Source organism: Diorhabda sublineata, chromosome 2 (assembly GCF_026230105.1).
Source record: "Diorhabda sublineata isolate icDioSubl1.1 chromosome 2, icDioSubl1.1, whole genome shotgun sequence".
Taxonomy (NCBI): Eukaryota; Metazoa; Arthropoda; class Insecta; order Coleoptera; family Chrysomelidae; genus Diorhabda; species Diorhabda sublineata.
In genome coordinates this window covers 1,445,152-1,461,153 of record NC_079475.1, presented here as the reverse complement: position 1 = coordinate 1,461,153, position 16,002 = coordinate 1,445,152, and the positions used below count along the sequence as shown (strand labels likewise).

Here is a 16,002-nt window from a genome sequence, read left to right as displayed (position 1 = left end):
ATACCTTGAATCGTTAGATAACTTTCTTGTGTTATAATTATTTTATATACAGAGGATGAATATCGTTGTGAATCATCATTAAATTTTACTTGATTTTTATTTAAGATAGTAATTGACTTGTAATGATCAATGAGTTTCTTATAAAAAGAAATTTGAAGGTTGGCTCCATGGATAATGTTCTTTTGATTTTGTTGTAATAAAGTAATTGCGTTACTATATTTTATTTTGTTATCCGAAACGAGGTTTCCAAATAATCATTTGTTCATTTTACCAACGCCATTTAGTAAGACTCTTTGATTTCGGATATGATTCCAGGTTGTCTCCAACGTTTACCACTAAATAGCTATTGCACGATAATTGCTAGTCTAATACTGTACGTTGAATTCGAAATTAAAACGTTGAAACGTTAAAGTCGTGAAGTCACTAAACTATTTCGCACGATCCGAAATTTTGTTACGCACTGTATATCCGTAAATGTTTTAGTAATTTTTAATTTCCACGATTGACGCGAATCCTACTGACTGCGCCAATTTTATTTTTCTTAACGAAAAATTCGTTTTTAAAAATATATTTATTCAAGCAATTACAAGTTTATTATTGTTAGAGATCTGAACATAGAATGCATTATATAAATGAATTTACAAGAAAATAAGATTAATCTACATATTTTGATAAATAAGAATTTCTGAGAATGTTTCATATTTCTGCTGTGCTTTTCTTGATAAGCCGCTTATATAACTCGGTCAGATTATGACAAATGGCAAATAATATTGTCTGATGTGATAAAATCGATAATGCAAATTATTTTTGCTGGTATCATCAAAAGCACTTAAATAGAATTTCAATTCGACGTTTGTCTCGATTTCCTATCAACTGCATCGATATTGAAACATCATTTATTTGACTATGAATTTCTTTGAGATAGGATTAATTAGGATGCCTTCAATTCTAGACATATTATTCGATACATAGTTGCCAAATTGATTGTTCCTTGACATAATAACAGAAAATTGGGAAACACTGTGAAAAATTTATTGCAATTCTAAGACATTTGTATGAGAATATGGTGGTGAATGAAGGTATATAGTTATTTATGTAACATGTAAGAAATTCCACAAATGTCAATATAGATCGTAAAAAGCCTTCACACACGAGCTGCATACAATATTTTTTCTACTAACAAAAATTTTATCGAGATACAGAAGTTTCTTTAATCTCTTATTTCTTAGACCTTTTGATATATTAATCCTTCTAAATGTTCTTGATTTTAGGACTCTTGGGTTCAAAAATTAGTTTTTTTAATAATTTTAAAAAGATACATGAAAATTGACGTTTCGACTTAATCAAGATATATTTTGATATAAATACAGAAGTTTATGGTAATTTTTCTTATATAATATATTATATATTTATTAATTAACGAATTATTTCAATAAATATAATATTAGTTTAAGTCATGAAGGACATAATACATTATCTAAATATTTCACTTAATTAAAATTTAAAACGCCATAATAAAGACTCAAAGGAAAGTCGAAACGTCGATTTCTTTTGACAAATTATCAAAAAAACTGATTTTGAAACAGAAGAGGCCTAAAATCAAGAATAAATTTCTTATTTCTTAGACCTTTTGATATATTAATCCTTCTAAATGTTCTTAATTTCAGGTCTTTTCTGTTTTAAAATTAGATTTTTTTAATAATTTTTTAAAAGAAAGATGAATTTTGACGTTTCGACTTCATCAAAATATATTTGGACATAAATACAGAAGTATATGGTAATTTTTCTTATATAATATATAATATATTTATTAATTATCGAATTATCTCAATAAATACAATATTAGTTTAAGTCACGAAGGACATAATACATTATCTAAATATTTCACTAAATTAAAATCTAAAACACCAAAAAAAGAGAAAAAAATAAATAATTTTATATATTGAGTGCCTTATACCAATTGTGTTGCTGTCTACATAGGACAGACATCTCAGAATTTAGAAAATAGACTAGAAGGTCATCAATACGATAAAAAAATAGAACTGCATCAACGAATCAAAAAAACAAAAATTCGAATATAAAGATTCAAAAAATTCTTGACACGGAATTTACTAATACACAAAAAAGGGAATTTTTAGAAATGGTTCACATTAACAAGAACGAAAAAGCTATAAATTATAAAAAAGAACTAAATAATTTAAATAAAATTTATAGCTCTATTTTGTAAATTCTAATAAAACTACAAATAATTTAATTGATTACTGCTATATATTTGAGATGTAAGGACCAAAAAAAAATTAATTTTTCTTATTCGAACAAAGTTCTAGTTTGATTTTATTTTTATTTTGATATCTATTGATCAATATAAATACGCAAATTGTCATTATCAATATAATATTTTGATATTGAGAAAGGTAAATTTTGACGTTTCGACTTTTCTTTAAGTCTTTATCAAAAACATTTGGATGCATTAGATTAAGAATATTGAGCAAAATAAATTTATTAATATATTTATTAACATTTTAATTAAGATTAGAACAAATTTACGAAACAACAGAAGAATTTGTGCAGTTATTGAATTTGACAACTCTTCCGAAATCACCTGATTACCTCAATAATATCTGATGCTAATGCTAACTTACACAGTTTGTTCTTTAAGCTCGTAGTTTAAGCACAACTTCAAATAACAATTAATGACATCAAAAATAAATACTCATCTAGAACTGATCGATTTACATTAAAAATGTTTTCGAGTCTGCCCGATTGCACATTAAATCACCTTATCTATTTAATTAACGCCTTTTTTAGTTAATAACACTACCATTGATGTTGTTGAATCTGTCAAATTCTTAGGGCTTATTTGGACAATTCCTTGAAATGGGAGTTACATATTTAGGCCTGATCTGAAAAAATTAAGTTCTTCCTGTTTTGCGCTCAGATCAGTTTCCAAAGAACTGAACTTATCCACCTCTTTAACAGCCCTTATTGAGACGCATCTCCGATATGCCCTTTCCTACTAGGGTACGTGTGGAGTGACTCAATTTGAGCTGTTAAATATTTTATCGAACTAAATAGGTGGTTCACTACAGGAACTTCTTCATAAGATTACAAATTCCGACTCTTCGTTCCTTATTCAACTTTGATCCGTTTGCCTAATTCGTAAGTACGTTGTAAGGACCTTGCATGGCTATCCACGCGGAGCACGACTTTTACCTATTTTGTCCATGTTCAGAATTAGTTTAGGCCTCAATATTATATGCAAAAAAATGCACAATCACTTGCCAATTGAGATCGAATTGTTATCATCTTTTCCCTCATTCTGCAATAATTTGAGAGAATATTTACTGGAAAGTTCCTTCCAAACTGTAAACGACTTCTATTCTAATAATAATATTTAATTCCGGACATGCAGCATACTGGTATTTTATTTATATCTTACTACATAAGTAGCTAGTAAAAATGGCATGAGCGCGACTTGAACCTGGAACCTCCTGCATGTAAGTCTCGTACTTAAGCCACTACACTATGGTGACCTTAATAATATGTTTTTACGTACTTCTGCTTGAAGTATGTTTCTTCTACGGACACGAAAGTGTGTTTGAAGTACGTACTTCACGCACGGTAGTAGAAAAAGAAAATTTAGTGATTATGTACTACAAAAAAAATTATTACTTCAGGATTTATTATTAAATGCAGTATTCTTAGTTAAAAGAGTTCCGAAATTGACGTATTGATGAATAATAAGTAACAAGGACGAATTCTGTTATGACCATAAGCGCTCAATAAATTACTAGAGCTGCCGTATTCTTATTACAGCAGTTTGAATCTGTACTTATTAGGAGCTATAGAAGTTTTGCTTAGTTATCTCTATCTGTTTCCTTGACAGTTTGGCAAATTCAACTGTCTCTATCTCCCCTTTAAGGATATTAGATCCAATTAAAAGTATCATTTTGTATTAAGTTAATGTTTGCTCTTCAAATAGTCACAAAATTTTTTTTATGAAAAAACATTATGCTTTTCACAGTTAAATGTTCATTGCGGCAGTGACATTGCTTTTTAATGGTAGTACTGAAATAACTGAACTGTCATCCGCTTCATGATCCACAGAAGATTACACGTCAACCATTTAACATTAGTAATAATTCAATTACCATTGATATTATTGAATGAAAAGAAGTAAGATTTAAATGCCAATTTTCAAAAATAATTATATTATTCAGCAACTAAACTAAATCTATTCAGTTGGTCTAAATTCCAAGTACTTTTGAATTTTGACGATTTCGAAAAAAAATATGATTTATAACGTGGCACTGAAGTCTCTTTTTGTCACTAATTTTCAGCCTCTTGATAAAAACTATGAGTTTATGGTCTTGATACAACTAGTTCCACATTTAGTACTTAGAATGGTTTCAGAATTTCAGGATATAATTGTGAGAATTTACTTCGAATTTGATGAACGTGGTTATTCAATAATAATTATATACTAAAAAATATTGATCATCGTTGTGTTTGAGGGTTGAATAGATATATAGAAATATTATCCATGAGGATAAGACGAGGTTGCAATGGGCTTCAAAACATAATAATTTCGCGAAAATTTTATGTGCATTTTGAGTTAAAAAATGAGGTTTTCAGGTTCTGACCAATGTCTGATCGGTAGAAAATCTTCCATGACAACGATCTCAAGCATTCCTGGAAGCTGTTGATGACGATTATTGGTCCAAATTTCTACACCGAAAAAATGGAATTGAAAGGGAGTTAAATCGATGAATAAAAAAATTTAAATATATAATAACACACATACAAACCTCAGTGATTGATCAAAAATCAAGCAATAAAACTGATAGTATTTATTAGAACGTAGATAATTAATTTTTTTGTTAATTCGGGATCTCGCGGTATAATATTTCGAAGTTTCATTCGAAACTTCAAAACTTAACTCCCTGTCGTCAAGCACGCATCCCTTATATGGAGTACCATTCAGAATTTAAAATTAATTCAACCAACTTTTTTCATTAAAAAACTTCTAACGTACATTAACACTCAAAAAATACTGAATTGATAATATAAATTTTCTCACTCAATTTCAGCTATTCATCAATATTAATATACCTTCACTTTCAATTAACCTGAAATCATTATTCTTGTTCCAAGACCATGAAAATGTCGATAATTTTTTCAATTTGAGAAATTATAATCAATAATAACGAATGTCAATCATAATAGTTGTTGCTAAATTTGCAGAATTCTAGGGTTCTTAAGTGGTACTAAATTATAGATTTTGGTAGATTGTTTGGTTAGCTTAGGTTAGGTTAGGTTAGGTTAGGTTAGGTTAGTTATAGTTATAGGTTTTAGTAGATTGTTTGGAGTTTTGAGTTTTCAGCTACTCTGCAACTTCACCTAGAAGATAATAAGTACAAGACTATGAATCTTTTAGTTCTGTCTCCAAAATACGTAGACTCCTGGTACCATTGGCTGGGATACCCTGTTGATCTGGTATTACCATATTGGAGTAACTTCGTGTTTGTAATCTAGTGCTTTAAGGGTATTTTTGTACTAAAATGCTAGCATAAACGTAAACTGAATAGCCTTCACAAACGATGTGATTGTATTTTGAAACATAGTGATCAGTTTTTTCAAAAATGCCCACCAATTGTATACCATAGGAATGCATTAGAGTTTGCTAAAGATCTTTATTATCCCATGGTTGGTACTACTTGATTACCACTTCTGATGGGACTAAAACTCTAGTGGGGCATGTTGAAATAAAAGTGTACTTGATCCCTCCTCGGTCATTACTGCCGAATCGGAAGATGGCTGGTCCATCAGAAGACATCTAGGTCTTAATGCGAATACTGTAGCCAGCAGAGTGAGGAACTTGCAACGAAAGGTTGAATCTGGAGGAAGGAAAATTTCAAATTACGTACAAGACGTTGTATTGGTTGATTGCTTAAGAGGACATACCCTACGATGGACGTCTTACAAACCTCCAAATTTGATATTTAAAGAGAATTATGTTTGAGTTTGGATGAGTATCAATGGATCTGGCGTTTGTTGGAAAATTGGAGCAAGATTACCTTATTATTCTAGACATCATTATTTTGTTATCGGTAGATCAAACTTATGTTGGAAACGATTTTATTTTTCAGCGATATAATATTGAAACTTCACCATTGCTGGTAAGTCCCAATGAAAATCTATGAGGGTGGTTGGTAAAAAAAGAAGTTTTGACACGGCAAGTAATATAACGTCGTGGAAAGCAATCCTAACCAAATCAATGCCGGGCTCTTTACTGAAATCATACCGGAAAGCAAATGGTCTGGTCGAATTCTGACCGAATTCGCTGTTCTGGTATGAACCAATACGATTTGTTTTAATGCTATCATTCTGTAGCTCCGTTTGGTAATGAAATTTGAAGACCTCATCGTTTTACCTTCTTTGTTTCATTGTGCTTTTGTTCTAATGCCCAAGGAGTATTTGATCAAGTGTTCATATGGACTGAAGCTCTTCTAGATCTATTTAGAAAGATGGAGCTAAGAGCTTTAGTAGTTTTCTGAATAAACTAGATGCCCTCTATGAAATGAGTTTGAAAGGAAAAGATTTACCGGAATCGGCTGGACTGAAATTTTATAGAGATTTTTCTTACATGATAACTTGATACTGGTTAAAATGTCTTAACACGGCCCAAAAATTGCAAAAATCTGTCCCAAGACTTGTATGCTATTTCGATGAATTTACCAACTTCCGTGCATCATCCATCAATGATTTCATACATTTCCCACTAATTTGTGATTTTTCATTTTGCTGTAGACTGAATTTGATTGAATAGACCCGCTGAACGTGATTATAAAATAATAATTTTCTATAAACATACACAATTTCATGACTACTGCTCTGTCTTTTTGATCCTATACAAGTGATTTGAGGTTTTTTTATAATTAAAAACTTTAGCATGACAAATAATTTCGTGGCAAATTAATGGTTCAAAAGTATATTAGAATATGTTAAATTAGATTAAAATCAGTCATGAACAGAAATCAAGCTCGATGAATAATTGTAAAATGTAGAAAAATTTGATAAATGATATGGGGAAATTTATGATAAACTGGCGGTTTAATCTCAAAGTGATTTGTCAGAGGTTAATAAAATTTGTTTCTGCAGTCATTATATTTTAAGATTTCTTCATATTTCTGGAGGTATTTCCAAAAATTCTATAGAATCCGATATATGTCATTTCATCCTACAAAAGCTTCAAAATAAATGATTTCTCGTTACGTACACGCCTCATTAATTTTAATTAAATTAAAATGAATATTTTTCACCTACTTTTCTTAGTAATGCTAATGAAAACGACTCTATTTGTGAAGATTGTCCTTTTATTTAAAATCTTTTTTATAATAATTTCAGCTGCTCATTAGTTTGATTAAGGGGCGAGTATTTGATTAAGGGAATAATGTATTCAACTTGATACCAAAATGAGCTGAAGAAATATTTTTAATTATGAACGGAATAATGAAAAAGGAATCGTAGGCGCTTTTATGAGAAAAAAAACTTTTTTTCCATTTGATAGATGAGTACTTATACAAATTTCATTCATCAACTATATTTGCTTTGTTTTCTGTTACCGTCATCTTTTATCTTGAAGCAACGATATAATAGAGAAAAAAGAACCAAATATCTTTTCTATGATGGAAAAACTTTCACATTATTTTCTTCATTTGCTTTGGTTCAACTTGAATTTTAAGGTTTTTGCACAGTTTTGTTTAAACTGAAAATAATTCCACCCTTCGTCCCCTCAAACTTTGGAATTTCCTAAATAAATAAATCCTTGGCGTACATGCTCATCTTCCATCGATATTCTAAGATAATGTACCAAGTGTACGCTTGTCAGCTTACAGTCGGCCAAACCTGACTTTTCTTGGCGTTCTCGTGAAGATGAATTTTTCTTTGGGCATCAAAAACATTTCACACAATATATATTAGATCCTCTTTGAGGAACATATCTCTGTATATGCCTTCATAGAACGTTTCGAGGCAGGTAAATCACTAACTACGTAACGGTCATTCTGAAATAACGACAAAAGTCTCCATTAAATCAAGGTTTGAGTTCCTATCCCTGTCCCTCATTAGGTCTCTTTGTCTTTTAGACAAGAACATGTTGTCCTACTGCGAAAGTAACGTAATCTTGTCTAGACATTTCATTCTTCATTGCAGCCAGATCTGGTACTTCATATACGTCAACTTCGGTTGTCAAAAAGGCATCGGTAATACCTCGTGACCTGTATCCGAAGAAGAAATCATACGGACTTTTTCTAGTGGTAGAAGTGATCGTAGAATCAATATCTCTTCCATTGATTTATCAATGATTCAATATCCCTTCCATTGAATTATTCATGAACCAATATCTCTAAAATTGGATTATTCACGATTCAATATAAATAACTTTGAATTATTCAATATTCAATATCCCTAAGACTGGAAACACTGGATTATTTGCGATTCAATATCTCTAACATTTCATTATTCATGATTCAATATACCCAATATTGAATTATTCAGGAGTCTATATCCCTAAAACTGAATTATCTCATCATCATCATCATCATCATCATCATCATCGTGTAGAAGGTGTAGCGCCTGTTCAGTTCCGGTTTCTCTGCAGTAGTTCTTGTGAGGTTGTTTACCATGTCCCGCCATCATTTTGGTGGTCGTCCAACAGGTCTTCTTCCGCGTGGAATGTTGTTACGTACGATTTTTGCTATTCTTTCTGTGGTCATTCTGTTGACATGCTGGTTCCATTCTCTTCTTCTTTTTCTCACCCATCTGACAATGTCGTCTGTTTCGCATTTTTCCCTTATGTCGGTATTTCTTTGTCTGTCATTCAGTGTGTAACCCGTTATAGTTCTTAGCGTTTTCATTTCTGTTGTTCTTAGTATCCTCTTTGTTACTGACGTTTCTGCTCATGTTTCTGCCCCGTATGTCATAATTGGTCGCACACATGTTTTGTAGATTCTGGATTTGCATGGTATACTGAGGTATTTATTTCTCCAAATTGGTTGCTTAAGATGTCCCGATACTGTAGCTGCTTTGTTCACTTGTCTCCTCACTTCATCTTCAAGGAATCCTGTGTTTGTTATTTTGCATCCTAAGTATTAGAAATACATGATTTGGTCTATAGTGGTGTTGTCTATTGTTAACTTGCAGCGCAGAGGTTCCTTAGCTATGGTCATGCATGTCTTGTTTGTTGAAATTTCCATATTTAAATTTTCTGCGCGTTTGCTAAAGGCGTGTAAAATTCTTTGTAGGTCGTCTTCTGATTCTGCAATGAGTACGGCGTCATCGGCATAGCATAAGATGTTAATTTTGTAGGTTTCCATGCGGTATCCTAGTCCAAAGTTTTTTACGGTCTCTACCAGTTGGTCCATAACAGTATTCAATAGTAGAGGGCTAAGGCTGTCACTTTGACGGATGCCCGACGTTGTTCCGAAATGCTCTATTGGGGTGTGGTTTGTTCGTATTTGCGATTTGCGTTGTTGTATTAGTGTTCAGATCTTTTATAAGTCTTATATATTTTTTGGGTACCTTTTTGTTTTCCAATATCTTAATTACATCATTCAGTACTTTTCTACTAATTGCCCTGTTATAAATAATGCATCAATCGTGGACCGATTTTTTCGAAAGCCTTGTTCTTCGCTGATTGGCATTATTGACGTTATGTCCTCGGCAAGAATCTTTGTAAGCAGTTTCAAAGAGGTGCTTAATAAGGTTATTCCGCTATAGTTGGCAGGATTAGTTTTGTCTCCTTTTTTAAATATAGGCACTGTTACGCTTCTTTTCCATTCTTCTGGTATTTTTCCGTGTTGAATTATGATGTTAAACAGTTTTGTGTACTCGTCTTTCATGGCTTCTCCGCCGTATTTGATCATCTCATTTGTTATCTTATCTTCATTTGGAGCTTGTCTATTTTTAAGTTTACTTATTGCCGCAGCTACTTGCTCTTTCGTTATTGTTACCGGTTCGTTTATAATGTCGTTTTCTAGTTTTTTTTCTGAGGGTTCTTCTTCATTTTCTACTTCGGTGTAAAGATTTCTGAAGTATTTTTCCCATGATTCGTTTGTGATTGTTTTCAGTTGCATAGTTTCATTCGTGCCCTTTTTCATACCCCTTAATAATTTCCAAATTCGTTTTTACGCTCCGTATATATCCGCTTCCATTTCAACACTAAATATCTGCCATTATTCTTCTTTAATTTTCCGAACTCTGTTATTCACCCTATTTATTATTTCTATGTATGTGTTTCGGTCTTTGGTGTCGGATGGTTCTTATTCTTTAGATATATATTTGTTTTTTCTCCTTTGTAATATTTTTGACTTCAGTGGTAAATCAGGGTTTATTGTTAGATTTACCATTCTGTGATACCGTGCGGGTTCCCAAGGCCTCTGTAGTACCCTTATATATGTTTTCTTTTAGTTTAAGCCATGCTATATTGGGAGTATCTTGCTGCATTATTGGATTAAGAGTTATATGCTGTTTACAACGGTTTGAATAAGGTTGAATTGTGCTCTCATTGTTGAGTGATCCAACGTTGAATTTGTTAGTTTTTACAGATGGTGTTTTCTTTTTTAATTGAGTTATCACCTTCAGTTTCCCTAGGACAAGCTTGTGGTCTGTCCTTATGTTAGCTGATGTCAAAACTCTTACATCTACGATTTGTTCAGGTAAAAACATTCGGTTAGTGATGTGTTATTAATTCGCAACTCGTTACGTGCTCAAAATTCCGTTAACATTTCGCCGTTTCCGCTGATTACGTCTTCGTTGTATTTTTGTTTTACCCCGTCTACGATTTCATTACCTACTCTAGCTTTAAGGTCTCCTAATATCATTATCTTTCCATTATTTGGTATTTTATCTAGTTGTGATTAAAGACTTTCATAAAAATCTACCGCCGCTTCTTCTCGTTTGCTTATATCTGGTGCATATACTGATAGGATATGTAGCGGATGGTCGAACGACATTATTACTTTCAGGATTCTATTGCTAACATATTCTACGTTTACCATATTTTCTTCGTATTTTTCTTGTACTAGTATTCCTACTTCCGATGTTGCTCTCTGATCTTTTTCTACTCAAGAGTATACTAAGATGTAATTGTTTATTTTTGATAATCTTCTACCTTTCTTTTTGGTTTCAGAAAATGCACTTGTTGCTTCTTCCTGTAGAGTTTATTCCTATTTCGTGCGGGGGTCGAATTCCGTGTTATCTGTCCTTGTTCCGAGGCTGCATCTCCGGTGCTTTGAGCTATGATTTTTTTTACCCTAGGCAGGTTGCTAACCTTACCTGGGAACCCTCCTCCTTGATCCGGGCTTGGGAACGGCACCAGCACTTGCTGGGCTACTCAATCCACCCAGCCTGTACAGTTACTGAATTATCTGAATCTTTTATTTGGCTCTTCGTTTAAAAATCAAAGCCAGCTAGATCTGGAGATATGGGTGGCTGAATAAATAAACTTCTACATTATATCCATATATGCTTTGGTTGACAGATATGTTGGATTTTGTTTAAGATAAGTATCGATACGTACATATAAATGATAAAAATGAGAATATTTTCTTTTATTATGAATGACTCTTCATTTGTACACGAAAATTTTTTATAACAAATAAAATTGAACTCATGAGATTTATCAAGGGAAAGATTAAGATTTTCAACTTTCATTTCACGCCTCGTACTTTGCTCTAACGAAACATATGGCGCTAGGTAATTTTTCAAAATGTTGAATTACCTACATTCCTAGGATCAAAAATAATATCAAGATTTCCAATTTCACACATTCTTGCGCTGGAGCCCATCAACAGTAAAGATTTCTTGTCTGCTATTCCATCATTCAGCTCCCCTCGTTAGAGCAAAATCGTGACGTACATATGTAATCCTTTACCCAGACCGATGTGTTTAGGGAGGACACTCAAAATATTACATTTTCGTAACCTCAGCATCGGCTTTATAACGTAACGTCAAGTTTTTTAGGTATAACAAAATATGGGATATAAATTAAAATAACAAGCTTTTATCAATCTATATGAAAGTAGAAACGAATATGATTAAAAAGTATATGGTCAAATTTATCGAACGTCATATCGAAATTATCAAAAAATAAAGATACCCAGAATATGGTTGACCTAGATGCCCGTACTTTTTATGTTGTTTCAACATGACATAGGACCTCGCAAAGCAGATTATTTATTAACGTAAATATTAGCAGCATTTTCTGTTTGCTTTATGAAAAGCTGATTTTGATGTACCGCTGCTCAACCAGTCGACTTCACCATAATAAATTACATCACCACATTCGGTTTAAATTTCCAGAAGAAATGAATGTTTCTTGATTCTTAGCATAAGATTTTATGGAATCACTGATACAGTAATCTAAGTTTGAAATTTCACTACAAAGATTGCGTTGGTAATCTATTTTATTCTTTTTGATTTAATTAGCCTTCTAACCCAGATAATTCAGTCTTGGGGATATTGCATCATGAATAATTCAATGTAAGTGATAGTGAATTATGAATAAATCAATGTTAGCGATATTGAATCATCAATAATTCAATGTGAGGGATATTGGATAATGAATAATTCAATGTTAGAGATATTGAATTATGAATAATTCAATGTTAGGGATAGTGAATCATAAATAAATCAATGTTAGCGATATTGAATCATCAATAATTCAATGTAAGGGATATTGGATAATGATTAATTCAATGTTAGAGATATTGAATCATAAATAATTCAATATTAGGGATATTGAATAATGAATAATTCAATGTTAGAGATAATGAATTATGAATAATTCAATGTTAGGGATATTAAATCATGAATAATTCAATGTAAGCGATATTAAATTACGAATAATTCACTATTAGGAATATTGAATCATGAATAATTCAATCTTAGAGATATTGAATCATCAATAATTCAATGTAAGGGATATTAAATAATGAATAATTCATTGTTAGAAGATTGAATCATGAATAATTCAATGGTAGAGATCTTGAATCATGAATAACTCAATGTTAGGGATATTGAATCTTCCATAATTCAATGTTAGGGATATTGAATCATAAATAATTCAATGCTATGGATGTTGAGTCATGAATAATTCAATCTAAGGGATATTTTTCATGTTAGATGAATGTCGAATGTTAGAGATATTGAATCGCAAATAATTCAATCTTAGGGATATCAATGATTGATCTCAATAAATGAACTGTCTATAATAGACAAAATGCGCAAATATTATGAATGTTAAAGCTCCTCAATCACTAAACCGGTCCTGTGGAACATCCTAATGTGTTATTGCTTCGACTTATTGCCGAAGACATCTTTGAGATTGAAACAGAATAAGTATGATGGGGATAAAACGTTCAGCCAGTAGGCAGGGGTAAATGCGGTAAAAACTCTTATTGGTCCCCCCTTTAGGAAATCCTCTGAAAACCAATAATGCGTTTTATGTGTAATCAGCCGTTTATTTACTTTTGCCTTTTCCCGTGCTCCAAGAAAAATGAAAAGTTCTTCCAATTAGAGATTATATCACGTTTAATGTATCTGGATGCTATTAAATGGAAGTAATTCCTATCAATGAAATAAAATTATTCTAATATTTATCGTCTGTTAGTTCAGATGGATAACTGTAGGAAAATAAGGCACCATCATTAACTAAAAAATGGTAATGAGGTAATTTTTGAGAAGCTCAAACAAGAACCAAAAGGCCACCGAATAGTTAAAATCTGTTTAAACTGGTGCGGACACGGAAAGAGAAAAACACCACATAGTCTGATAAAAAAAGTGACACAATAAAAATGATACAAGAAAAGAAGGAAAGAGAGTTGTTAAGTGGTTTGTCGTCTTCATAGTTTTGACCCTTGAACAATAAATGTTTTAATGTTCGATCTAGATCTAGTAGAATCTCTAAGCGGGTTATAGGACAAGTGAAGTTTATCCTTATCCTTATCGTCACGTCTTACTGCAGTATCGAAGTATCAACGTGGCGGGTTTTGCAAGATGATAACAGCCGACGGGAATGTGTTAAAAAAGCGAGTTTTGTCAATAAGGGTGACAGATACGTTAATGGTCAATCAGTGTACAAGTTACACTTCTCGGTGTATTTTCTCGATTGAATAGATAGGAGTGTTCAGCATTTGTATTAATGTTGGGAATGTTTTGCAATACGAGGGTTGCTACCCAAGTTTTTAAATATGTCAATTTCCACTAATTCACAACAATAGAAGTGAAAACAAATTTTTTATTAAATAAAATTATCAACATATAGTAAACGCAATAATTGTTTGGATGTATGTCTTTATTAATATCAAATTTAATGTTCCATTCAAAGTTTATTATTTAATTATGGAATATTTAGTTTTTTATTAATAAAAGTTTTGACAACGAAATGAAATAATTTTCATCATCTTGCATCTATGAAAGAGACGATGATGTATGAGACACATTACATCAGTTACCAACGTTGGAATTGAGTCTGATGGTGATTAATTGGTTGGAAATGTGCGAGATTATACTTTTCGTATATCGAGAAAAGTATAAAAAATTCTGAGAATGTTTTTGTTATGGATGTAGTTGTGTGTGGATGTACCTGATAAACGATTTGTTTTTTGAAAGTTTTGGTGTCCCAAATTAATTTGTTTACAAGAGATTCAATGACCGACAATTTTTAGTCAATTCAATTTATTGTTCTAAGAATTAGAATTGGTTTGAAAATTTTTGTGGTTCGAAACTGCGAACTGTGTTTTCATTGTCTACAAAGACCAACATTTCATTTTTTGTGTTGTCATGAAGTCATTTTTCTTCTTCAGCAAAATAACAAATTCTATATGTTTGATAATAGTGATTGAGCAGTTATTAATGATTAACCAACTCATAGGGTTTTCGCACTCAATACCAATAAGTTATTTTTATGTTGAAATGCCGAAAAGTATAAAAACCGTAAACCTCAGTAGCCTATCAATGATGTGATAATGAACACTTATATGAGAGAAATAAATGATTTTTAATGTTCAAAAAACCATAGACAAATGAAACAACCCGTCAGCTGATCGCATTCACTCACTGGTTTACTAGAATAGAGAAGATCCTATCTTATAACTATCCGATTAACTCGATTAGTTTCCAAACAAGAATGAACGAGCTACAGGTTCATTTAGATAATAAGATTACAGTTCTTAGTTTCCCAAAATTTTCGGTCCTCATTTTTGAACTCCTTGCAGGCAAGCATAAATACTTTAACCAAAACAGCGAGTTGAACAAATTATGTATTTGGTTATTTTTTATTATAATTTGATAAATGATTTTAGTTTCTGATTCCAATTTTGGATATGGAAAGCTTTGAGATTTTCTTCAACATATAAGCACCAGCTTCTTCATCAGTAACCTCAGGATGCAATAGGTTTTGTAAATCGTTAGTTCTTCTCTGTTGATCTATTCCGGCCAAAATGTTTTAATAACTGATTTTGAACATCATGTAACTTTTAAGTCCTAACAGGTACTTCTTTTCGTATAATCATGGGAATCAAAGCTTTTCCTCTTTTTAAGATCTGTTTAGAAACAATAGTGTCTGAGTTGTGGAAGATTTCACCTCTCCATCAAAATTTCACCAAAATATTATTTGTCGAATTTTTGTTTGGCTACTTTTTTTGAGTAATTTTCAGTCTTCTATTTGGAATCTAATACCCTGAAATCTTGCACTAGGTTTACAACTGTACCATGTCCTTGAAATATGTACTTTTTTGGATCTGCAATCATCACATCTTTTTAAAAGATTTTCTCGATATTTTTTCCTTGATTTTCTATATGTTTTTAGACGCAACATTCTTTCAAAAACCTTATTGTAGAGTAACTCTTAAACAGGCAAAAACAGTGAAAACAGATTTGGTTAGATCCTTTGGGAAGCTTTTCTATTTCCACCCATCTTCTACAAGCTTAGAGAAAAAA

General features: G+C 31.8%; 1 protein-coding gene across 1 annotated transcript in view; it reads left to right on the top strand.

The window, feature by feature from the left end:
• LOC130452990 (kinesin-like protein CG14535) overlaps positions 1-16,002 on the top strand; it is a 252,562-nt gene that overhangs the window by 18,039 nt on the left and 218,521 nt on the right. The window lies entirely within an intron of this gene.